The 26426-nt window shown below is 42.7% G+C and overlaps 1 pseudogene; it reads left to right on the forward strand.

Annotated features, from left to right (window-relative positions):
• The first annotated feature begins 307 nt into the window (after window positions 1-307).
• Window positions 308-25924, forward strand: LOC115794236 (NACHT, LRR and PYD domains-containing protein 12-like; annotated as a pseudogene).
• Window positions 25925-26426: the final 502 nt, after the last annotated feature.

Here is a 26426-nt window from a genome sequence, read left to right on the forward strand (position 1 = left end):
ATCTGTTCTCTCAGTGCTTCACTCCACAACATTTCCACTTCAAACACATCAGTTCTTTCACAGCTACCATCAGGATTTGGGAGAAAAACACCAGCTGTTAGAAGCAGGAAAAGATTCACAGCCTTTTTCCTGCCAGGAAAGCAGCTCAGTGCCCAACAACATGAAACATGTAAAAGAGCAGCTATGATTTTATTCTGTGTTTGTGTTTCCAGAGGTCAGCAGCACAGACACACAGCAGAGTCTTCAGTATCCAGCTGTCTGTCTATGAAGAGTGACGACTCCAAAGGTCTTCCTCCATTCTTCAGTAATGAACCTGGACCCCAGTGTGGAGAAAGATCCAGAACCAGAGCTGGACTGCAGACAGCCAGTCAGAGCAGCTGTGTACAAAGTAAGACTGAACATCTGTCTGCTGATGGACTCATTTCTGAAAACTGGACTTCTTGTTGTGATGTTCAGATATTAAAGAGTTTTCTTTCTCTTTGCTTTCATTGTTTTTCTTGTTGTTTAGCAGATCTGGTCTGCAGGAGGTTTTACAGGAACATAAGATCAGTCTGAGGAGGAGATGTGAACATGTGACTGAAGGAAGTGATGAAACAGGAAGTAGAACCCTCCTGAACAGGATCTACACTGAGCTCTACATCACAGAGGGACAGAGTGAAGAGGTTCATACCCAACATGAGGTGAGGCAGCTGGAGACAGCTTCCAAGAAGAAGACCCTCCATGACACTCCAATCAGGTGCCACGACATCTTTAAAGCCTTAACTGACCAACAGAGACCCTCAGAGTGGTTCTGACCAACGGCGTCGCTGGTGTTGGAAAAACCTTCTCAGTGCAGAAGTTCACTCTGGACTGGGCAGAGGGCTTGGAGAACCAACATGTCAGTGTGTTGATTCTGCTTTCATTCAGGGAGCTGAACCTGATCCCAGATCAGCAGTACAGTCTTCTGGAGCTGCTCCATGTTTTCCATCCAACATTACAGAAGGTCCCAGCAGAGAAGCTCGCTGTCTGTAAATTTATATTCATCTTTGACGGCCTGGATGAAAGCAGACTTTCACTGGATTTCACCAACAGGAAGCTCGTGTCTGATGTCACACAGAAGTCATCAGTCAATGTGCTGCTGACAAACCTCATCGAGGGGAATCTGCTTCCCTCGGCTCTCATCTGGATAACTTCCCGACCTGCAGCAGCCAATCAGATCCTCCTAATCATGTCCACAGGTTCACTGAAGTACAAGGCTTCACTGATGCCCAGAAGGAGGAGTACTTCAGGAGGAGATTCAGTGATGAAGAGCTGTCCAGCAGAATCATCTCCCACATGAAGACATCCAGGAGCCTCCACATCATGTGTAGAATCCCAGTCTTCTGCTGGATCACTGCTACAGTTCTGGAGCACATGTTGACTACAGAGCAGAGAGGAGAGCTGCCCAAGACCCTGACTGACATGTACTCACACTTCCTGCTGGTTCAGACAAAGAGGAAGAGGAACAAGTACCATGAGGGACATGAGACGAGTCCTCAGGAGCTGATGGAGGCTGACAGGGAAGTTCTTCTGAAGCTGGGGAGGCTGGCGTTTGAACATCTGGAGAAAGGAAACATCATGTTTTATCAAGAAACCTGGAGCAGTGTGGTCTGGATGTGACAGAGGCCTCGGTGTACTCAGGAGTTTGTACAGAGATCTTCAAAAGAGAGTGTGTGATCTTCCAGAAACCAGTCTACTGCTTTGTTCATCTGAGCATTCAGGAGTTTCTGGCTGCAGGTCTACATGTTCCACTGTTTCACCAACAGGAAGACAGAGGTGGTGGAGGACTTCCTAAAATCAAACAACATTTCACATTTTTTTGGAATCACTGCTCAGAGAGTTGTCCAATCTCTGGACGTCTTTCTGAGCAGAGTCATGGAGAAATCCTTGAAGAGTAAAAACGGCCACCTGGACCTGTTTGTTCGCTTCCTTCATGGCCTCTCTCTGGAGTCCACCAGAGACTCTTAGGAGGTCTGCTGGGTCAGACAGAGAACAGCCCAGAAATCATCCAGAGAGCCATCAGCAACCTGAAGGAGATGAACAGTGATCAAATCTCTCCTGACAGAAGCATCAACATCTTCCACTGTCTGATGGAGATGAAGGACCTCTCAGTACATCAGGAGATCCAATGGTTCCTGAAGTCAGAGAACAGATCAGAGAGACTCTCTGAGATCCAGTGCTCAGCTCTGGCCTACATGATGCAGATGTCAGAGGAGGTTCTGGATGAGTTGGACCTGAAGAATTACAACACATCAATGAGGGACGACGGAGACTGATCCCAGCTGTGAGGAACTGCAGGAAGGCTCAGTGAGTCCAGATGTGATTAACATTATCAGTTAGTGCAGATTAGTAGTTCTTTAAATATCCACACTGTGACATTCTCATCATTCTTAAACAGAGTTCCAGGTGTTTATTGTAAAAATAGCATCATACTTGTATTATATCTCTCTGTGATGTTTCTCTTTACCCACACTAACTGGTAGCAGCAGAAGGCTGCCCTCCCACAGCTTCATTCTAACAGTTTCCTCTGTTACTCATATTAACCAACTGACATCAGAGAGTTTCATGACATCTTCATCAGCAGCTAATTAGCTTGTCTCATTAACAGGACATAAATGACAGAAGTAAAATGTTGAAGATCACTGCTGCCACGAGCTTAGGTATCATTGATCTTTATGCTGCGGGTCAGCTACCCATTTACCAATCCCACATTGTTTTGGCAAAGTTACACACCGATTAAACATCAACTTTAGTGACATCTGATTGGTGTAACCGGGGTGTCATTACTGTTGATGTGAATTATTATAATATCCTAACAAAATCTAATATTATTAGGATATTATTATTAGACTTCCAATATTAGAAGCCTAATAATAATATCTATTATTATTAGACTTCGAATAGGCTTCTGTGTAGGACTACTCTTCCTCCTGTCACCCAGTCGGCCTGATTTCCCAGCTGCTCGGGATCTGCTGGGGGAGACCTAACGGTGGCTAAGCTACCTTGGTCTGCACTGACTACAGGGGCCTGGCTGCTAGCTGCAGGATTTAATCATGTTTCACAAATATATCTGAAATCAGCAAAACAAACATTCTGATTCACTGACCTTTCATCGATCATTCATCATCAGTTTGAACTCAGCTTTTCACTGTTCACACTCACTGACTCAGTGACTCTCAGCATTGGTCACTCACCTCTTTTTTGGTAGGAAACTGATGAAATCTGTACTTCTGACCCGTCCTGGGGTCAATGGAAGTCTTGCTGTTTGTTACTGCAGTTTTTGGCACAGCAAAAAGTACCTTTGGTGCTCATTCTGGTACACATTCACAGAACTATCAGACACTCAATGCAAAATACACTTAGCCTAGCACAATGCAGCAGTTGCATTCAAATGGCTGCTTTGGAAGTCGTGTGATTTTCAGAGTGACTCACCAAACGAGCTTCACTCAGTCTCCTTAATCTCTGCTGTGGCTCAGTTGTTCAGCCTTGGTGATCATCTGTGTGAAAACTGTTGTTTGTATAAGTAATAAGCACGGGGAAAGCTGATTGTAATGTGGAGTTATTAACTATAATTAGGTTACAGGACATTTGACTTATTTCATTAAACATCTGATTTCTATCAGTATGTTAGAGGCTTGTGGGCAGTGGCGGTCCTAGCCTGTTTGGCGCCCTGGGCGAATATCCCCGCCGGCCCCCCCCCCCCACACACACACACACACACACAATAGCGATCGCCGCACTACTACACTTGGGGGGGTAATGAGCGACTGCTGTGTGGTGTATGTAGCTTTCTGCCATGGTCTGACAGACAGGCTTTAACAGAAGGTCCCCCCCACCATCACAGGCACACTCAGAATTTCTTTTAAATTTTTATTTGAAAAAACATGGAAGAAACTGAAATATTACACAGCTTCTGCTTACCTTTATCTTTGCTTGTTTCTCCTCTTCTTCTTTTCTCTTTTTCCTAAACTGTGCACCTGATGGCTTTGACCTTTTCCCTTCCATCTGCCACAATTCGCCACCACCACCGCCCATCCCCAGGGTTGTCAGATCTGACTGACAGTTGCCAGCCCAACACAACAAAACCTCCACTGAAACTCATGTTAATAGCACCAGGTGTGATATATATTTAAATATACAAGCTTTGGGTAACTTGTTAAAATTTTGGCTGCTTTTCACCATATTTGGTAGGTTTTTAGGAAGTTTTTATTGTAAAATTATATATCTATATAATTTTATAATTATATAGAAATATCTATATAATATTCCACCCCAATGTGTTCACAAGCTGCCCAATCTGGCAACACTGCGCCATCCACCAACATTTGTCCAAACTGTCTAGATTCGTATTTGTGTTATTTTTTTTATCAGGATTCGGGTTCACACAAATACTGTGATTTAATGACCATATTTACAGTATTATAAATGAAATTGGCTTTGTGTTCTATCAGTTGTGTGCATCTAATTTTATTAGACGCACAGATTCATTCTGTGGAACATGGGAGGAAAAAAAAGAGTCAGTTTTGCATATCTCGCAAAAGTTTTGCGAGATCCTGAGTTACTTTTGCGAGATCTCGCAAAACTTTTCAATATTAGGACATACACTTCGCGTTAATCTTGATATGGCAGTGTCCGTGAGGATGAAAGGTTTGGCGAGAGACTGCCAGCAAAAGTCACCTTTATTTATAATTCAGCGGTTACTGTTGGCTGTAACCAGGCCCAAACTGTACAGGCATGAATGAATGAACCCGGCTGACAGTCTCACTCTCACGCCATCACTGCTTCACTCGACTCGCACCCCAGGCTGAGAGGAGAAGGGGGCGGGGCAGCGCTGTGTGTGTGACGGTCGAGTGAAGCAGTGACAGCGAGACAGAGAGAGAATCCCCCGCCTGCCCTTTTTCTTCTGTTACAACCTGTCTGACCATGGCAGAAAGCTACATGCAATACACAGCAAGCAGAGGGCGCCCATTATCCCACAAGTGGAGCAGTGCGGTAGGCGTTGCTGCGGCGATCGCAATGCGTTGGGGGGAGGGGGGCGCTCATGCCGCCCTAGATGAAATGCCGCCCTGGGCGGCTGCCCATGTCGCCCATATCAGAAACCGCCACTGCTTGTGGGAAACGTGGTTAAATGGACTCCATGATTGAGCTTTCTTGTGAGCAGTTTGTAAATATTTGAATATTTTGTTAAAATACAAATTCAATAATCACTTGTTGATATATTTGTAGGTGTGACAGTGGTGAATATTGTTGTTATTGCATTTAATGAGACTAATGTTGAGAATTGGAATGGCGTAGGTCACTGAGGGTCAGTGGTTCACAGTATTTACAGATGTGTACTTATATTCTGCTTGGTATTTATGTTTTGTTGATTGTAACGTGCATGTTTTTGTTTCTGGGTTTTCAGTTCAAAGCTTTTTCACCTGAGACTGAATCATTTAATGAGCCTCTAATGTCAGAAGAAGCAAACTGAACAAATGGCTCATCTAAGCGAATTGTTCAGATTTAGACTTCTGCAGTGAATCTTTGCAGAGCTGCGCTGTGACCTACGTAAGTGGCCCGTGTTGCTGCATTGATGCTTGTGCAGGTGCATTATGTGTTCATTACCGTGTGGTTGTGTCCCCGTGTTTTACAAGCGCTGCCGGCCGACAGAAACAAATAAAAAGCTGGGACTTGTTCCCTCCTGGGTCCTCGCTCTTTGCTGTGCTCAGCTTTTTTCAGGTGCAAACTTATTTGACCCTCTAGGTTTTTTTTTACGTCTTTGTTCATTCTCTCACGTCCATTCCCATTTCTCCGACTCCCTGAGAACAGTGTTTTCCACAGTGGGTGCTTCCACCTGCTGCGGGCTGAAATCCACAGACTCCCGCAGAGCCTCAAACTCTCTGTGGAGGATTTCCAGCAGGGCCAGGCCGTCAGAGCTGGACACTTTCTTATTTATGGACTCCAACATGTCCACCTGGTTGCTGCTATGTAGAGACACCACATCCGGGAAGTCTTCAGGGTGGCTCCTCTTGGTGGACAGAGTCGGTGTCTTGTCTGGTTGGTGTTGATGGTGACAGTAAAGGAAACATTTAAAGCACTGTAATCTGTGAAGTGAGACTTGCAGCCTGCTATACAGCATGCATACTTCATGATGTGTAAATAAGCTTTTAGGGTTTTCACAGAAACACCACAGCTATGATTTTAGATTTAAGATTTAAGATAGTGTTTTATTTGTCACATGCACAGTTATACACAGTACAATGCACAGTGAAATGTATTTTGTACCTGCAACCATATATACACACACATATAAATAAGAAGAAGAATAAAAATAAAAAAAAGTAATTCACACTATACACTATACACACTTTTATAAATTATAATATTTACATTGTGCAATAATGGTCCAGTTAGGGCTCAGAGTTGAGCAGACGGATGGCTTGTGGGTAAAAACTCTTCTTCAACCTTTCAGTCTTAGTCCTCAGGCAGCGGTAACGCCGGCCTGATGGGAGCAGGGAGAAGAGAGAGTGTCCGGGGTGGCTGGGCTGTTTTAGGATCTTCATGGCCCTCAGCCTGCACTGCTTGGTGTAAATGTCCTGCAGGTTGGGGAGGGTGGTTCTGATGGTCCGTTCAGCTGAACGAACCACCCTTTTTAGGGCCATGAAGTCCTGCTTGGTGCAGTTTCCCATCCAGGTGGTGATGCTCCCACGCATGATGCTCTCGATGGTGCAGGTGTAAAAGTTCCTGAGCACCTTGAGTGGGAGCTTGAAGTCTCTCAGCCGCCTGAGGAGGTAGAGACGCTGTCTGGCCTTCTTCACAGTGATGTTATGTGATGAGTCCAGGACAGGTCCTGTGAGATGGTCACTCCCAGGTATTTGAAAGTGTCCACTCTTTCCACCTCAGCACCACTGATGACAAGTGGATGGTAGTCCCTCTGCTGCTTCCTGCTGAAGTCCACGATCAGTTCCTTCGTTTTGCTGACGTTGAGCAGGAGGTGGTTCTCCTGGCACCAGTTCTCCAGGCGGGAGACCTCTCTCCTGTAGGCTGTCTCCTCATTGTGAGAGATTAGTCCCACAACAGCAGTGTCGTCAGCAAACTTGATGATGACGTTGGACTCTGACGTGGCCTCGCAGTCATGGGTGTACAGTGAGTACAGCAGAGGGCTGAGCACACAGACTTGGGGGGATCCAGTGTTGAGGGTGAGGGAGGATGAGGTGAGGTGACCCACTCGTACCACCTGTGGTCTGCTGGTCAGGAAGCTGTGAACCCACCTGCACAGGGATGGGCCCAGGCCCAGGTCCAGCAGCTTAGAGACCAGCCTGGAGGGAACTATGGTGTTGAATGCTGAGCTGTAATCTACAAACAGCACTCTCACATAGTTCCCCTTACCAGTGTCTATGTGTGAAAGGGTCTTGTGGAGGAGGAAGGATATGGCGTCATCTGTGGATCTGTCTGGCCGGTATGCAAACTGTAGTGGGTCGAGGGTGGTGGGCAGTGAGGAGGTGATGAATGTCTTGATGAGTCTCTCAAAACACTTCATCACCACAGAGGTGAGTGCTATGGGCCTGAAGTCATTGGGGCTGCTGGGGTGTGGTTTCTTTGGGACAGGGACTATGATGGACTTTTTAAAGCAGGTGGGAATCACACACAGTTTCAGTGAGAGGTTGAATATCAGTGTAAACACAGGTGCCAGCTGGTCAGCGCAGGTCTTAAGGACACGTCCACTAATACCGTCTGGTCCAGCCGCTTTCCTGGTGTTTACACGTCTAAACGCCCTCCTCACGTCGCGCTCCGTCACAGTGAGTGTCTCCGCCCCTCCGGCCGGGAGCGCAGCGGGCTGTCGGCTTCCCGACTCAAAGCGCGCAAAGAAGATGTTGAGTTCATCAGCCAGAGAAGCGTCGGCACTCACCGGGTGTGTGTGTGGTGCTTTGTAGTGCGTGATGGTGCGTAGTCCCTGCCACAGTCCCCTGGGGTCAGACTGTTGTAGTTGCTGTTCCAGTCTGCGGCCGTAGCGATGTTTTGCCTCTTTCACCGCTCTGCGGACGTTGTATGATGCAACCTTGTAGTCCTCCATGTTCCCAGAGGCGAGGCCGGAGTTGTAGGCAACTGTGCGGGACCTCAGGGCGTCGCGGACAGATTTATCCACCCACGGCTTCTGGTTGGGAAAAGTCCTGATGGTCCTCCTAAGTGAAGTGTCTTCAACAACTTTCCCAATAAATCCCACGACAGTTTCCGTAAACAGTCTGAACATCCTTAAAATGCTCCTTAACTCACCTTTTCACAGCAGCCCCTGCACCAACAGGTCACTGAATGAATCTGCTGAGAGAAAGAAAAGTGTGTGTGACTGCAGGGACGCCTGAACAGAGAAATCTGTCTGAATCCAAAGAAGCACGTGTACTGAATGCTAACAGCTGTTCTGCTAAAAAGCTAAAACCGCTAACATCACCTCAGTCATCAGCTTTGTTAGCAAAGCCGCTCTGCTCTCAGCATCATGAGAGGGAAGAGATGCTTTAATAGTTTAATAGATACCTGACACCTCTGTTAGCTACATGCAGCTATTTAGTACCAAGCTGGAGGAAAGACAGTGTTATATCAGCAAGCTGATGCTACTGAACTTGAGTTTGGTATACCTGCCTTACAGGTGTGTGTGTGTGTGTGTGTGTGTATGTGTGTGTGTGTGTGTGTGTGTGATCATCATTGAGTATTTAGGCATGAATCCTTTTCTTTGCCTTCTTGTCCATTCAGAGGAGCCACAGGGTGGTTGTGGGATCCTGGAGTAACTGTCTGTCAGTGTAGAGCTGATCCATGATGAGGGGGGCCCGTTTACCCCTGTGTCTGTGTTCACAGTGGGATATAGTATTTTCCACCTGTTGTTGGTTTCCTTGGGAAACTGCTCCTTCATACCAAACAATGTTCCTTTGAATTCCTGCTTCTTGCTTTTAAGCCGTTCTTTCTGCTGGAAATGTTCAAATTTAGCAATGATGGGACGTTTCCTGTTTCCTCCTCGAGCTCTGAGTCGGTGAACGTGGTGGAATGAGATATGAGATGGTGCTGACAGTTTCCATCTCACAGAGACTCAAAGTCCCAAAGACCACCACTGATGGAGAAAAACAAGTGTGTGTCCTTAAAGCTGCCTTTGTTTGCACTTTATGCACTGCTGCACTTCTAAAACTTGTATCTGTTCATCCTGTGAACTCACTTATTTAACTTTATTATTAATGTTCACAGTGAGTTCTATGTGCTCTCATTTAAAGCTGCTTACTGATCGCAGTAAAGTATAAACTGTTAAAGCATCAAAAACAAAAAGACAAGAAAAAGTTTCATTTTTACAGCGTCTGTCAACTGAAATCAGTAGAGGGGTCGAATATGAAGTCAAATCAAATGTGTGAGAACTTCAATGTCAGAGGTGCTTTACTGCCAAATTGATGATATTTTCATCTTTTTCATTCTGTGTTTGATAAATTCATTTACATGTTTATCATGTAGTGAAGTGGGTCTTCTTTTCTCTTTAACTTGATATTGTTTATTGCATTTTTATCTCAAATGTATAATTTTATTCTAAGAACACCAAATGAGCTGCTGCACTGTGTGAGAGAGAGGGCATGCTGGAGGACCATGATCACCAACACCATTCAGCAAAGCACTAAAGAAATATTATTATTATTATTATTATTATTATTATTGAGTCTGTCATGTTTTCCTATCTTTGGTTGTTCTCTATGTTCTGTTTCTAAATCACTTTAAGTTGCTTTTCTTGTGTTTCAGACTTTCTAGCTGTGGACTCTCAGAGACTCACTGTGAAGTTGTAGCTTCAGCTCTGAAGTCCAACCCCTCCCATCTGAGAGAGCTGTGGCTGTTTATCAACAACCTGCAGGATTCAGGAGTGAAGCTGTTGTCTGCTGGATTAAAGAGTCCAAACTGTAAACTGGAGACTCTGCTGTGAGTTCACTGACTGTTGCTGATTAACAGAGTTATGAAAAATGGAGATACAGAGTTTTTAGTTAGAACAAATGCTCTGAGCTGATAGAAGAAGGATCACAAAGAGTTTAAACTACAGAGCAGAGTCACATGTGCTGATTAACACACACACACACACACACACACACACACACACACACACACACACACACACACACACACACACCTCTTTGGTCTGCTGTTGCTTTAAAAAGAAATGAATGAAAAACTGCAGAGGTGGAAGTGGCTGCTTTAGACTGGAGTGTTTTTATAAAGCACTAATCAATCAGAGCAGAAATAGAAAACAATGATGTGACATCATTAAGAACAAATTGATGGAAAAAGTCAAAATAAAATATTTGAATGATTGAATAAAACCACTTGTGAGATATGACAGAAATCTCCCTCTGAGGTCTGCATGGACCCCAGTGGGTAGGATGAGGGTTAAAATGACATTTGTGTCATAACAGAGTTTGAGCATCAAGCAGTCTGCAGATGGTTGTATAATAAAAAGAAAGAGAGAAGCAGCCCAATGACAGGAATGCAGGTCAGCAGGTAGATCTTCATGATTGAACTGAGCCAAAAACTTCATCTGGATGCTGTGTGTAGAAAGCTGACATGATTATGATTCACAGTATCAGAAGGACAAATTCATGCTCCTCATTGATAGAAAAGCTCATTGATTAGCTCATAATAATGTTGAGCTGCACATTTAAAACCTGAACACATCTGATTGATCATCAATGATTTGATCTCTTTGTTTTATTCTTTGTTCAGATTGAGGAGCTGCAGCCTGTCAGAGATCAGCTGTGTGTCTCTGATCTCAGCTCTGAAGTCCAACCCCTCCCATCTGAGAGAGCTGGACCTGAAAAACAACAATCTGCAGGATTCAGGAGTGAAGCAGCTGTGTGGTTTTCTGGAGAGTCCAGAATGTAGACTGCAGACTCTGAGGTCAGTTCACTGACTGTGTTTCTATTCTCTGTCTTATCTGCTTATTTACCAAGTGAACCTCATTTGTCTTCAGACATAACTTCCCTTCAACATGGAAATTTCTTCTTCTTCATCTTTTTCTCTTGTCTGAAATGAAGTGTGTTTTGATGAAAGGCGAGTGTGTCAGTGATGGTGATAAATGCCTTATTTCAGACACACAGGTCCAGCTCAGAACAAAAAGAAAAGTGTAAAAAGCAGCAGAAAGATGTTTGTGTCCTCATGTTTCCACAAACAAGACCAATATCTGCTGTCACTGTGAGCATGCTCAGTTAAGGCCGTTATGAGCACATCTTTAGAATCAGTTAGTCGACATCAATTTGGACATAAATTCCTCCACACAGCATGAAATGCACAAACATGACTGGTCACAAACACGTGGCTGCACTTGTCCATGTTGGAAGCTTGAGCCAAATCCTGAATGCATCATTGTGTCTAACCTGAGGCTTTTTCATTGTTGCTGAACTAGAAGTGCTCCACACATAGACTGTATAAAGAGGACGGCAGGCTGTAAACAGCCATTTGATCAGCATCTGTTCTAGGGATGGATATGATTTTTACAATAATATTCATCAATAGATTAATATTGACTTTAGCAGACCCTGAGCAGCTGCTACAAGCTGCTGTTTGAGATCAGAGCTGCAACGATTCATCGAGTAACTCCAATAATTCCATTATAAAAAATCCTCGACACAATTTGTTGCTTCGATGCTTCGTTTAAACTCTGCAGCGCTCAGGTGTCTCCATGTTGTTTCAGCCACATTAGCGACTAAAAACAGACCTGTGATAGAAACTTATTTAGGAGCACGTGTGTGAATACAAAGTATTACAACATTAAGCTCGTGCAGCCCCCAGTTTTCCAACAAAAAGCCTGATAACAGCACCAAAGGTGTTGACGTCAGTTTAACGTGAGTCTGTCTACAATCACACGGTGCAGAGCAAAGAGGCGGAGCCGTTACTGAGACCGTGAGCTCAGGTGGAGCCAAAGAAAACGTTTTTCTAGCATCCTAAACAGCAGCACTTGTTCCTGTAACCACCATTAAACCTTTACTGGGAAACAGCTGCAGCTCCTTCATCATCCACCTGATCAACAAACTGCAGCCTGAAGAAAAGAACTTTGTAGCTGCTCCATCCACCGCCGTTTGTTCCACACAGAGAAAATCTGCAGTAAAGATCCAGAAGTTACAATAAAATCTGCAGATGAACGTTAACTTAGTCTGACACCATGTTTAAATCAGGCTGAAGGCTGACGGCAGCCGTCCTGCTTTATATGGCAGTAAGTCTAAAGGGGGGCATTGGGTGTACTAGACCATATTTATTTAAGGCTTTAGGAACATTAGTTTGGAGATTTAGATTCATAGAAAATATTAATAAATATCCCCTTTGACACAGGAAATTTGGTGGGATATTTTTTTAATCCTGTCATGTGATCTGAATGAACTGTTGTGTCAAACATATTTGCTCTTCCAAGATGAGCTCTATAGATTCTCTATAAGCTCCTCTTGTTAGTGTTTGTCCTTTTATTTATTTATTTGTGTTATTTTTCACATAAATATAAACGTGTTGTAGCAACGCCGGAGTTGACACACTGAGAAAAAGCAAGAAAGAAAAAAAGAGAGGAGAAAATAGAAAAAGGGGACAGAGAGGACAGAGCACAAGTAGAAAACCACAATGTTCATCAACTGCTGCACCTGTTTAAAAAAAACACACAAAACACAAACAAAACAAAATATGGAGATAAACCCCGTAAGAAGTGAGTCACCTTCATAGTCCAGAAAACCCAGGATCAACCCTGAAGTTACCTGGATAGGAGGGAATCATGCTCTGTAGCGCTGCTTCTGGAGTCTCCGTGTTGATGGTGGCGGAGGAGCAGATGGAGACGTGGTTGCTCGGCCGGTTGGAGCAGTGGGTCAGAGTGAACTGAGCCCACCAAAAGTTAAAAATGTCCCTTTGTTCAGCCGGAGGAAAAAGCAGCACAGAAACTATGAATACAGTTTCTAATGTCTGATTGGATGGTCAGCCTACAGCCCGCCTCCAAAGTCTCTGATTGGCCACCATCTTAATGTGATCAGAGGTACAAACACAGAAGAAGAAACACACACACACACACACACACACAGAGTTGTAACCTGCTCTAACATGTGCAGCTGAGCCAGTTTAGTTTTTCTGCTAGTTTTATTTTTCTGTGTAGTTCTCACTGACCTGTTGTAGCAGCTTTTGTGGTTGGATGTGTTGTGATGCACAGAGATACAGAGATAGCAGCATCTGAACAGGGACTCAAACCGGGAACCTGCAGGTCACTAGTCGGCTGCTCAAACCTCCAGTCTTCATCTCAACAAAGTCGCCCACCAATAATTTTTATCTGCCCACCCAAACATAGCAGTCTAGATCCGGCCCTGCTTGGATGAGGCTCTCTGAGGACGGCTGTTGCACAAATGAGTGTGAAAGGCAGAATGACAGAATGGCTCTTAGTTTGAAAGGAGAGGAAACAGGAAGTGATGCGCTCACAAAGGCAGGTAAGATTATTGGAACAGCTGATGAGGACAGAATTGAGTTTGACAGTGTGGGAAAGTGGAAATGATGGAAAGAAGAGAGAAGCAGCCCAATGACAGGAATGCAGGTCAGCAGGTAGATCTTCATGATTGAACTGAGCCAAAAACTTCATCTGGATGCTGTGTGTAGAAAGCTGACATGATTATGATTCACAGAATCAGAAGGACAAATTCATGCTCCTCATTGATAGAAAAGCTCATTGATTAGCTCATAATAATGTTGAGCTGCACATTTAAAACCTGAACACATCTGATTGATCATCAATGATTTGATCTCTTTGTCTTATTCTTTGTTCAGCTTGGATGGCTGCAGCCTGTCAGAGATCAGCTGTGTGTCTCTGAGCTCAGCTCTGAAGTCCAACCCCTCCCATCTGAGAGTGCTGAACCTGAGTTTCAACAATCTGCAGGATTCAGGAGTGAAGCAGCTGTGTGGTTTTCTGGAGAGTCCAGAATGTAGACTGCAGACTCTGAGGTCAGTTCACTGACTGTGTTTCTATTCTCTGTCTTATCTGCTTATTTACCAAGTGAACCTCATTTGTCTTCAGACATAACTTCCCTTCAACATGGAAATTTCTTCTTCTTCATCTTTTTTTCTTGTCTGAAATGAAGTGTGTTTTGATGAAAGGCGAGTGTGTCAGTGATGGTGATTAATCAACATATAAATCAACAGATATCAACAATCAATCATTCCATCAACATATAAATAATTCTTATAACAACCAAAGATAAATCATGAATGAAAAGGAGCAGAAAGAAGTATAAACTTATAATATCTGCCCCTCATTCACACACACACAAAAACAGCGTACCTCTCACTTTCAGTCCAAAAAAATGGTAAAATGAACCTCAAGAGAATTCAATAAATAAATAAAATGTTGTAATGTTAGTTTAATATTACTAAAAATTATTAGAACATATCACTAAAAAAAACTGTTTTATTTTTATTTTATTTTAATATTATTAACTATAGTAACATCTCGGGTGTTACGGGTCAGTTTTGACCCAAATATATTTACTTCTAGACAAATCCTAAAAAGTTTGTTTTTCCTTTCAAAAATAGAACATCAATACAAATATAAACTAAAAGCAGAACAAGTATCTCATCAACAATGTTACTGCCTGTAAAAGGTCATTATGAAGAAAGTGGAGCCTTGTCTTTGACCTGCTAAATTTCAGGGGGCAGCCAGGGTTTGGTTTTGGGTTTGTGCCCATCATGGCAGATTTGCTCCTGAGAAGTCCTTCTATAGGGTCAAAGGTGGTAAAGAAATTACTGCACATGATATTGTGAGCTCAGAGTCCAGTGGTCATATTAAGGGTCACATTTTTCTTGATTTTTCTCAGGTATGGCACTCGCAGGTTTGCCTGTGTAAATCTGTAGATTCCATGCATAGCTGGTGTTTGAATCATAAGCTGTCCAGATTTCTATGCCACATTTTCCTGGCTTGCTGGGCATGTATTCCAGAAGGGACATTTTCTATGGAAAGGAACAAAACAGTTATTTGTTGTCACCTCTGACCCTAGGTTGAACATCAGTGGAAGCAAGCTTGTCAGATTTTGCTCCAGTATCTCTGCTGTCAGATCTAAAGACTCTTGATATCATTGGAAAGGTCTGAAGTGGTGTTGTTGTCCAGAAAATATTTCTGCCTGTTGACGTGTCTCACATACTATCAGCAGCCTCATTGATGGATCTGTACACTCCAGCAAGAAGAAGAGCACCAAACATCCAAGTACTCATCATTCCAAATGTGCACTTTTTCCCTTCAAGGTTTGTCACAGCAATGATGACTTATTCTTGTCACAGCAAACGTTTCCATCCCAGCAGTCATTTTGATGACATCTGAAGCAGCTGCCCTGCCATGTAAGCCAAGAGGTTGTACTCCAAGAGATGTTACCACTTCTTGATTTGTACGTTTCAGCAGGAGCAGCTTCAGCACTTGTGACCTCCTCATCAGACTCATCAGATGTGTCTGTGTCCTCTGGTTGATACTCAGTATCGTCCTCCTCATCAGAAACTGGCTCATCTTCATCACTATGGTGCTCTGTGTCTTCTGCCTCATCTTCAGCAAAGATATGATCCAGAGCTTGGCTTATTCTAAATCTTCTTCTCATATTGGCAAACTTGAGATGTGGCCTCTGCAAGTAACAAACTAAACAGCTGTGCTCTATACATGTCTGTGCATGTCTGTACATGTCTGTATATGTCTGTGCATGTCTGTACATGTCTGTGCATGTCTGTGCATGTCTATACATGTCTGTGCATGTCTGTGCATGTCTATACATGTCTGTGCATGTCTGTACATGTCTGTGCATGTCTGTGCCCATCTGGATGATCTAATCAGTCTTTGGAAGCAGAGTTTGAGAGGCTGTCAATACCAGCAGTAGGGATAAAGGAGGATGTTTGTCCAGGGAAGGAGGTAAACAGGGAAGCTCCTAACTTCTCTCTGACAGTGTCAGTGAGGTCACAGTGTGTTTATGATTTCAGTTCTGACACAAACTATTGTTTTATAATCTCAGATTATAACTGAGTCAAAATCGACCCTGACACCACAGAAGTCATTATTTTCATCAGAGCATTTTAAAATTTAATGAAATAGATTTTTTTTTTTTGTTTTGTTTAAATAAAGGTTCCTGACTAAGTCAAACAGCCTTGACACAATAAACAGATTTAAATGGTCGGTGCTGACCGTAACACTAGAGGAAGGTTAAGGCCGTTATGACACATCTTTAGAATCAGTTAGTCGACATCAATTTGGACATAAATTCCTCCACACAGCATGAAATGCACAAACATGACTGGTCACAAACACGTGGCTGCACTTGTCCATCTTGGAAGCTTGAGCCAAATCCTGAATGCATCATTGTGACTAACCTGAGGCTTTTTCATTGTTGCTAAACTAGAGTCTGTGTAGATTCTCAGTCATCCAGGTCATAGTAGTCTCTGGAGCTTGAAAAAGGCGACTGGACTTCTTTTTGTTTCTTAAAGATGTTTCACCTCTCATCCGAAAGGCTTCTTCAGTTCTCAACCAAATGGTGGAGAGACCCAGGTATTTAAACCCCTGTGGGCGTAGTCCCCTGGAGGTGGTTATGACCCTCTATTGATCATGTGCGTGAACACATGTGCCCAGGTGTGAAGGGGGCGTGGGTCATATTTAATCAGTGGTTTCAGTTGAAACCAATTTAGGACTCCGCTCCATTGTTTCCTGTGGCCTATTGAGGTCACTGGAACAAAGGTGTGAATGGGGGTTGAGACGTCTGGGAAGGGAGCTCAGAGATTGCTAAACTAGAAGTGCTCCACACATAGACTGTATAAAGAGGACAGCAGGCTCTAAACAGCCATTTGATCAGCATCTGTTCTAGGGATGGACATGATTTTTACAATAATATTCATCAATATTATTGACTTTAGCAGACCCTGAGCAGCTGCTACAAGCTGCTGTTTGAGATCAGAGCTGCAACGATTCATCGAGTAACTCCAATAATTCCATTATAAAAAATCCTCGACACAATTTGTTGCTTCGATGCTTCGTTTAAACTCTGCAGCGCTCAGGTGTCTCCATGTCAGCGCGAGTGTTTCAGCCACATTAGCGACTAAAAACAGACCTGTGATAGAAACTTATTTAGGAGCACGTGTGTGAATACAAAGTATTCCAACATTAAGCTCGTGCAGCCCCCAGTTTTCCAACAAAAAGCCTGATAACAGCACCAAAGATGTTGACGTCAGTTTAACGTGAGTTTGTCTACAATCACACGGTGCAGAGCAAAGAGGCGGGGCCGTTACTGAGACCGTGAGCTCAGGTGGAGACAAAGAAAACGTTTTTCTAGCATCCTAAACAGCAGCACTTGTTCCTGTAACCACCATTAAACCTTTACTGGGAAACAGCTGGAGCTCCTTCATCATCCACCTGATCAACAAACTGCAGCCTGAAGAAAAGAACTTTGTAGCTGCTCCATCCACTGCCGTTTGTTCCACACAGAGAAAATCTGCAGTAAAGATCCAGAAGTTACAATAAAAACTGCAGATGAACTTTAACTTAGTCTGACACCATGTTTAAATCAGGCTGAAGGCTGACGGCAGCCGTCCTGCTTTATATGGCAGTGAGTCTAAAGGGGGGCATGGGGTGTACTAGACCATATTTATTTAAGGCTTTAGGAACATTAGTTTGGAGATTTAGATTCATAGAAAATATAAATAAATATCCCCTTTGATACAGGAAATTTGGTGGGAATTTTTTTTTATCCTGTCATGTGATCTGAATGAACTGTTGTGTCAAACATATTTGCTCTTCCAAGATGAGATCTATAGATTCTCTATAAGCTCCTCTTGTTAGTGTTTGTCCTTTTATTTATTTATTTGTGGGTTTTTTTACATAAATATAAATGTGTTGTAGCAACGCCGGAGTTGACAGGCTGAGAAAAAGCAAGAAAGAAAAAAGAGAGAGGAGAAAATAGAAAAAGGGGACAGAGAGGACAGAGCACAAGTAGAAAACCACAATGTTCATCAACTGCTACACCTGTTTAAAAAAAACACACAAAAAACACACAAAACAAAATATGGAGATAAACCCGGTAAGAAGTGAGTCACCTTCATAGTCCAGAAAACCCAGGATCAACCCTGAAGTTACCTGGATAGGAGGGAATCCTGCTCCGTAGCGCCGCCTCTGGAGTCTCCGTGTTGATGGTGGCGGTGGAGCAGATGGAGACGTGGTTGCTCGGCCGGTTGGAGCAGTGGGTCAGAGTGAGCTGAGCCCACCAAAAGTTAAAAATGTCCCTTTGTTCAGCCGGAGGAAAAAGCAGCACAGAAACTATGAATACAGTTTCTAATGTCTGATTGGATGGTCAGCCTACAGCCCGCCTCCAAAGTCTGTGATTGGCCACCATCTTAATGTGATCAGAGGTACAAACACAGAAGAAGAAACACACACACACACACACACACACACACACACACACACACACACACACACACACACAGAGTTGTAACCTGCTCTAACATGTGCAGCTGAGCCAGTTTAGTTTTTCTGCTAGTTTTATTTTTCTTTGTAGTTCTCACTGACCTGTTGTAGCAGCTTTTGTGGTTGGATGTGTTGTGATACACAGAGATACAGAGATGGTAGCATCTGAACAGGGACTCAAACCGGGAACCTGCAGGTCACTAGTCGGCTGCTCAAACCTCCAGTCTTCATCTCAACAAAGTCGCGCACCAATCATTTTTAGCTGCCCACCCAAACATAGCAGTCTAGATCTGGCCCTGCTTGGATGAGGCTCTCTGAGGACGGCTGTTGCACAAATGAGTGTGAAAGGCAGAATGACAGAATGGCTCTTAGTTTGAAAGGACAGGAAACAGGAAGTAATGCGCTCACAAATGCGGGTAAGATTATTGGAACAGCTGATGAGGACAGAATTGAGTTTGACAGTGTGGGAAAGTGGAAATGATGGAAAGAAGAGAGAAGCAGCCCAATGACAGGAATGCAGGTCAGCAGGTAGATCTTCATGATTGAACTGTGCCAAAAACTTCATCTGGATGCTGTGCGCAGAAAGCTGACATGATTATGATTCACAGTATCAGAAGGACAAATTCATGCTCCTCATTGATAGAAAAGCTCATTGATTATCTCATAATAATGTTGAGCTGCACATTTAAAACCTGAACACATCTGATTGATCATCAATGATTTGATCTCTTTGTTTTATTCTTTGTTCAGATTGTGGAGCTGCAGCCTGTCAAAGATCAGCTGTGAGTCTCTGAGCTCAGCTCTGAAGTCCAACCCCTCCCATCTGAGAGAGCTGGACCTGAGTGACAACAATCTGCAGGATTCAGGAGTGAAGCAGCTGTGTGGTTTTCTGGAGAGTCCAGAATGTAGACTGCAGACTCTGAGGTCAGTTCACTGACTGTGTTTCTATTCTCTGTCTTATCTGCTTATTTACCAGGTGAACCTCATTTGTCTTCAGACATAACTTCCCTTCAACATGGAAATTTCTTCTTCTTCATCTTTTTTTCTTGTCTGAAATGAAGTGTGTTTTGATGAAAGGTGAGTGTGTCAGTGATGGTGATAAATCAACATATAAATCAACATATATCAACATTCAATCATTCCATCAACATATAAATAATTCTTATAACAACCAAAAGAAAAGTCATGAATGAAAAGGAGCAGAAAGAAGTATAAACTTATAATATCTGCCCCTCATTCACACACACACACAAAAACAGCGTACCTCTCACTTTCTGTCTAAAAAAAATGGTAAAATGAACCTCAAGAGAATTCAATAAATAAATAAAATGTTGTAATGTTAGTTTAATATTACTAAAAATTATTAGAACATATCACTAAAAAAATTGTTGTATTTTTATTTTATTTTAATATTATTAACTATAGTAACATCTCGGGTGTTACGGGTCAGTTTTGACCCAAATATATTTACTTCTAGACAAATCCTAAAAAGTTTGTTTTTCCTTTCAAAAATAGAACATCAATACAAATATAAACTAAAAGCAGAACAAGTATCTCATCAACAATGTTACTGCCTGTAAAAGCTCAGTATGAAGAAAGTGGAGCCTTGTCTTTGACCTGCTAAATTTCAGGGGGCAGCCAGGGTTTGGTTTTGGGTTTGTGCCCATCATGGCAGATTTGCTCCTGAGAAGTCCTTCTATAGGGTCAAAGGTGGTAAAGAAATTACTGCGCATGATATTGTGAGCTCAGAGTCCAGTGGTCATATTAAGGGTCACATTTTTCTTGGTTTTTCTCAGGTATGGCACTCGCAGGTTTGCCTGTGTAAATCTGTAGATTCCATGCATAGCTGGTGTTTGAATCATAAGCTGTCCAGATTTCTATGCCATATTTTCCTGGCTTGCTGGGCATGTATTCCAGAAGGGGCATTTTCTATGGAAAGGGACAAAAAATGGTTATTTGTTGTCACCTCTGACCCTAGGTTGAACATCAGTGGAAGCAAGCTTGTCAGATTTTGCTCCAGTATCTCTGCTGTCAGATCTAAAGACTCTTGATATCATTGGAAAGGTCTGAAGTGGTGTTGTTGTCCAGAAAATATTTCTGCCTGTTGACGTGTCTCACATACTATCAGCAGCCTCATTGATGGATCTGTACACTCCAGCAAGAAGAAGAGCACCAAACATCCAAGTACTCATCATTCCAAATGTGCACTTTTTCCCTTCAAGGTTTGTCACAGCAATGATGACTTATTCTTGTCACAGCAAACGTTTCCATCCCAGCAGTCATTTTGATGACATCTGAAGCAGCTGCCCTGCCATGTAAGCCAAGAGGTTGTACTCCAAGAGATGTTACCACTTCTTGATTTGTACGTTTCAGCAGGAGCAGCTTCAGCACTTGTGACCTCCTCATCAGACTCATCAGATGTGTCTGTGTCCTCTGGTTGATACTCAGTATTGTCCTCCTCATCAGAAACTGGCTCATCTTCATCACTGTGGTGCTCTGTGTCTTCTGCCTCGTCTTCAGCAAAGATATGATCCAGAGCTCGGCTTATTCTAAATCTTCTTCTCATTTTGGCAAACTGGAGATGTGGCCTCTGCAAGTAACAAACTAAACTGCTGTGCTGTATACATGTCTGTGCATGTCTGTACATGTCTGTGCCCATCTGGATGATCTAATCAGTCTTTGGAAGCAGAGTTTGAGAGGCTGTCAATACCAGCAGTAGGGATAAAGGAGGATATTTGTCCAGGGAAGGAGGTAAACAGGGAAGCTCCTAACTTCTCTCTGACAGTGTCAGTGAGGTCACAGTGTGTCTATGATTTCAGTTCTGACACAAATTATTGTTTTATAATCTCAGATTATAACTGAGTCAAAATCGACCCTGACACCACAAATGTCATTGTTTTCATCAGAGCATTTAAAATTTAATGAAATAGATTTTTTTGTTTTGTTTTGTTTAAATAAAGGTTCCTGACAAAGTCAAACAGCCTTGACACAATAAACAGATTTAAATGGTCGGTGCTGACGCTAACACTAGAGGAAGGTCAAGGCCGTTATGAGCACATCTTTAGAATCAGTTAGTTGACATCAATTTGGACATAAAATCCTCCACACAGCATGAAATGCACAAACATGACTGGTCACAAACACGTGGCTGCACTTGTCCATCTTGGAAGCTTGAGCCAAATCCTGAATGCATCATTGTGTCTAACCTGAGGCTTTTTCATTGTTGCTAAACTAGGAAGTGCTCCACACATAGACTGTATAAAGAGGACAGCAGGCTCTAAACAGCCATTTTATCAGCATCTGTTCTAGAGATGGACATGATTTTTACAATAATATTCATCAAGTCCTAAACAATCTCCATGTTTTTAACCAAAATTTGTCTAAAAATATGTGTGTACATATTTTCCTTGGCTGGTTGAATGTAATGCACCATTACTGCCAGAAGGTGGCAGTCATACACCATTACTGCCAAATGAATGCTTCTAATTTCTGATGAAGAGTCTCATCTGTGTGCAGAAGATCCTCTGAACTCAGATCAGTTTAAAATGAGAAAGTTTACTTGATGCAGAAATATTTCTGTTTCTGTTCATTTCAATGTGATTTCACAAATAATGTCTGATCATTGATATTGATCCTACAGAGCAGCATGTGATTGATCTGTACTGACATGAAAAGATGGATAAATGTTGTGCTGACATTTATATGATGTGTGTTTAAGGCTGACATGATGATGATCCACAATAACAGAACACAATAACAGTCGCTCTTCTCATTTCAGAGAAAAGTTCATTGATTAGGACACAGTAATGCTGAGCTGCACATTTCACACCTGAACACATCTGAGTGCATCATCACTGATTTTATCTGCATCTTTGATTCTTTTTCAGTTTGTATGGATGCAGTTTGACAAAGATCAGCTGTTCATCTTTGGCTGCAGCTCTGAAGTCCAACCCCTCCCATCTGACAACTCTGTACCTGAGAGGAAACAACCTGCAGAGATCAGATGTGAAGCAGCTGTCTGATCTTGTGGAGAGTCCACACTGTAGTCTGAAGGATCTGAGGTCAGTAGAGGGTTGGAGTGAGTCTGTGCTGCTCTCAGCAGTATTGTACTAAACACAGTTAGTATGAAAGCAAAGATCCAGTGTTTCCTGTAAAGCTGCAGCCTTCTCAGTGGCTGCTTTCCACAGTGAAGCTGTGAGAGGAGAATGGTGACAGACACACAACAGTCAGCCAATCAGATCAGCCAGAAGCTTGTTGTGATCATGTGTTTGAGATGATGTGAAGACGACTGCTGTTGTCGTGTTGATGTCTCCAGGAAATAAAGCTGGATTCCAGCTCACAGCCTTACATGTATAGAGACAGTGGTCCTCATTCATCACATCTGATCTCACACTGTTCGTTCTCTCATTTCAACACTAAACAGCTGATCAGTTTCTTCTAACAGCTCTGAGATCAGTCTGACTGAAGCCTGCAGATCACTGGCTCTTATTTCAGAGAACCATCATTATATTTAGTAACCATGTGGTCTTTCTACAGAGCAGAACCTCTGTTAAAGTCCAGGAGTCACATTTGTGTGTGTGTCCTTGTGCAGTAAATCCATCAGTGACGTGTTTGTGCAGTAATGAAGCGTTCAGGACTCTCAGCAGTTTGTTTCCACTGTGGACTTGAGTGAAATCTGCAGAGGAAACAGAATTGATGCTAAAAGTCTCTGCAGGTCTGTGAGCTTCCAGCTCAGCGTGTTCACTACAACATGTTAACATGAGAGCTGAGAGGAAGCTGGATACACTCCACAGCTGCTCCACTGCTGCTCTTTATACTGGACGTGCTGCATCACTGACTGACAGCTGATGGAGAATCTCTGGAAACACTCATTAATCACCTCTGCTCCTTCTTCTCTCTACAGGTGGTGGTGATGATCTTTGTCCTGATGAGAGTGAGCAGGACGGTGTGTGTGCTGAGAGAGGATGAGCTGTGTCCTGATGATCCAGAGTCCTCCATCATCCCCGTGTGTTCCTCTGGATCTTCTGATGAACTTTGTGTCTCCATTAAAGGACAAAGAAAAGTTAGCTGTATTTCTGTACAGAAAAGAAGTTTGATCATATTTTTCTTTCTTAATAAGATCGTCTGTATGTGATTTGAATAGAACTTGGTTGTTTGTCCAAATGCTGAGGTCTGTAACTTTCTTAATATTGGACCAGTGAACAGTGGAAATGTGTCAGTTATTGCAGCTCTCACCTGTCACTCTGGAGAACAACATAAACTCAGTGTGCAACAAGTTTAAGGTCATTAAGTCCAGCTTGGAGAACATTCAAAGAAGATTTGAGGCTTTCATGGCTGCTTGTGGAGAACCTGCGATACAATCCAATATCTGCATATAAATGTACAGAACAATGAGTTCAAGATGAAAGAATATTATTACTATGAAGTGCAAAAAGAAGTGGAGCTAGAGGGACACTGGTGGGAAAGCTTCAGTTATGGGTGAAGTCTCTAAATAATCATGAAGTAAGCAGCTTGATCACAGATCCAGATTTGACTCAATAAAGAACACAAGAGTCCAAGCAGCAAAAGTCCTGTCAGAAGAAGGCTGTGGAGACTCAGAAGATGAGGAGCGTCTCTAAAGCTCTTCTCAGGAGGAGAAACAGGACAGTCGGGGTGGGCTCAGACAGAGCAGCATTTCACAGTGGATGATGGAGAAAAGTCCAGTTCACTGATGAAGTCCACTTAGAGACAAGTGTCAGTAACAGAAGGGTGAATGTAAGGAGAGCAACAGGAGAGAAGGAGACCACAGAGGGTCAAAGCCACATGGAGATTCAAGTCCAAGCAAAGAGAAGCAGCACTCCATCCTTCAGAGACATGCCTTACTATCATGATGAATGTTTGTGGAGAGGATTGATGCAGCAGGATACTGAGCCCAAACACAGCTCAGCCCTTTAAGAAATCCTTGAATACCAAAGAAGAGCAGGAAGTGCTGACAGTCATGGACTTTCCTCCACAGTCACCTGACCTGAACCCCACTGAACATTTCTGAAGACTGAGGAAGAAAAACATTCCTGACATGGAAACAAAAACCACAATCTCCCTCATCAGCTTCCTCTTACAAACCTCATTGTGAACATTCAGATTTCACTGGTTCCAAATATCTTCTCCACAGCTGACTTCCTGTCTGAGGGGGTTTGTCAGGTGGCTCATTAGAGATCAGCTCTCTGCTGCTCTTTATTGTCATTATATGGATGTACAATGAGACTGTTGCTCCTCCTTGTTGCTCCTCCTTGTTCTGTGGTCCATCTCAGTCCGACCTCATTGAAGATCGTCACTGAGGGCCAAGTCGTGATGGATAGAGTTACAGATCTGCTAAAAGCTATCTGCTTCTGGCGCCTGGGTGGCTTAGTGGCAAAGCCGGCGACCATATACACACGCCGCGTTGCAGTGCGGGCGGCCCAGGTTCGGGCGCCGATTTGCCCTTGTGTCTTCCCCTGTATCTTTCCCCCATTTCCTGTCTCTCTCCACTGTCATAAAAAGCCGCTGTGGCCAAAAATGGGAAAAAAACAAACTTTGGACTTTCAGATGCACTTCCTCTCAGCTCTCTCGAGTCTATGAAGAGCACATTCCTGTTCATGTGGCCCTTCTCACAAAGGGCCTCAGAACTAAAACCAGGTAACAAACGTTTAAAAATCAGCCCTCGATATAGAAAATGCTGAAAATAGTCATGAACGATTGTGCCGTATATGCAGTGTTATTCCACTTCTCTGCTCCCAAGTCTCTCTAACACAGGCAGGAACAGTAAAGATGGTTTGACCAGCAGAGCTACAAATCCGACATTTCTGAGGATTACAGCCAGTTAAAAAACACTTTAGTTTCTTTAAGCTGACTGAGGGACAGGAAGTAGAGTTTGATGTTCAGGACTGCATTTTAGTTCTCAGCTGAAAAAGGTTTCACAACCATCAAAGTTTTTGTTGCTCTTCCATTATTTCTACTTTAGTCGGGGCTGTGAGACGTTTGAGGCTATCCCAGCAATCTTTAGGCAGATGCTGAGTTTGACCCAGGACAGGTTCCCACTCTGTGGCAGAGAAGCTTTGTTTTTATTTCAGTTATTAGATTTAGTTGGACTATTGAGAAAACCTGATAAGTTTGCAGAAACTTTTATTTGGAAAGCGACCTGTTCTTATTTCCTTTAGAAAAACAGCTTCCTTTGAAGACAGTACTGTAGCCTAAATGTTGTGATCTTTATGCTGTTTTTAGTTTGTATGTTAAATTATATTTGAACTCAAATATGTCAGATTTTTATGAATCTGTGAGTTGTTCATCATAACCAAACAAATGGACTCAGCATTTATTTATTCAGTGACTTTTTATTAAATTGTGCGACTCTGCTTGGATCCAGTTTAAGGACATAAAGGCTTCTTTTTACTCGTCTGTTGGTTCACAAGTTTGTTTGTTATTATTGTTGCAATAAGATGCAGTTACACATTTCAAGTGTTCCCTTTGGATGTTTGCTCAAAATAAAAATATAAATATTCAAACATTAATATGTGAGGCTTTCTTCTACTTTTGTTAACAATTGAAAAATAAAAATGGTGTAATCAAAGTAGCAGAAAAGATATTAGGTGTATTATTATTATTATTAATGATTTTAAGTAGTAATAAACATAATGATTATTTTAAGTTGGACTCCAGAAAAGAAATAATTGATGTGAACTAATGAATTGAGGTAAAGATTACTAATGTACTCCTGATTTGTCTGCTGTATCCAATTAAGATTCTGTGTTCATACAAATTAATATATTTAATTTCACATTATGTTAAAACTGAAATGGTTTAAGGCAACGAGTTTCCACAATTTTCTAGTAAAGTCAACTAATTGGTGCTGAGAGCTTAGCGGTAAGAGCCAGGACATCTTTAATGTGAAGATCTCTGCCTGCCATCTCATGGCCTTTCATTTGAGCCGTGCTGTCTGGTTCATCATTTAATAATTTCTCAGAAA

This window comes from Archocentrus centrarchus, chromosome 16 (assembly GCF_007364275.1).
Source record: "Archocentrus centrarchus isolate MPI-CPG fArcCen1 chromosome 16, fArcCen1, whole genome shotgun sequence".
NCBI classification, from domain to species: Eukaryota; Metazoa; Chordata; class Actinopteri; order Cichliformes; family Cichlidae; genus Archocentrus; species Archocentrus centrarchus.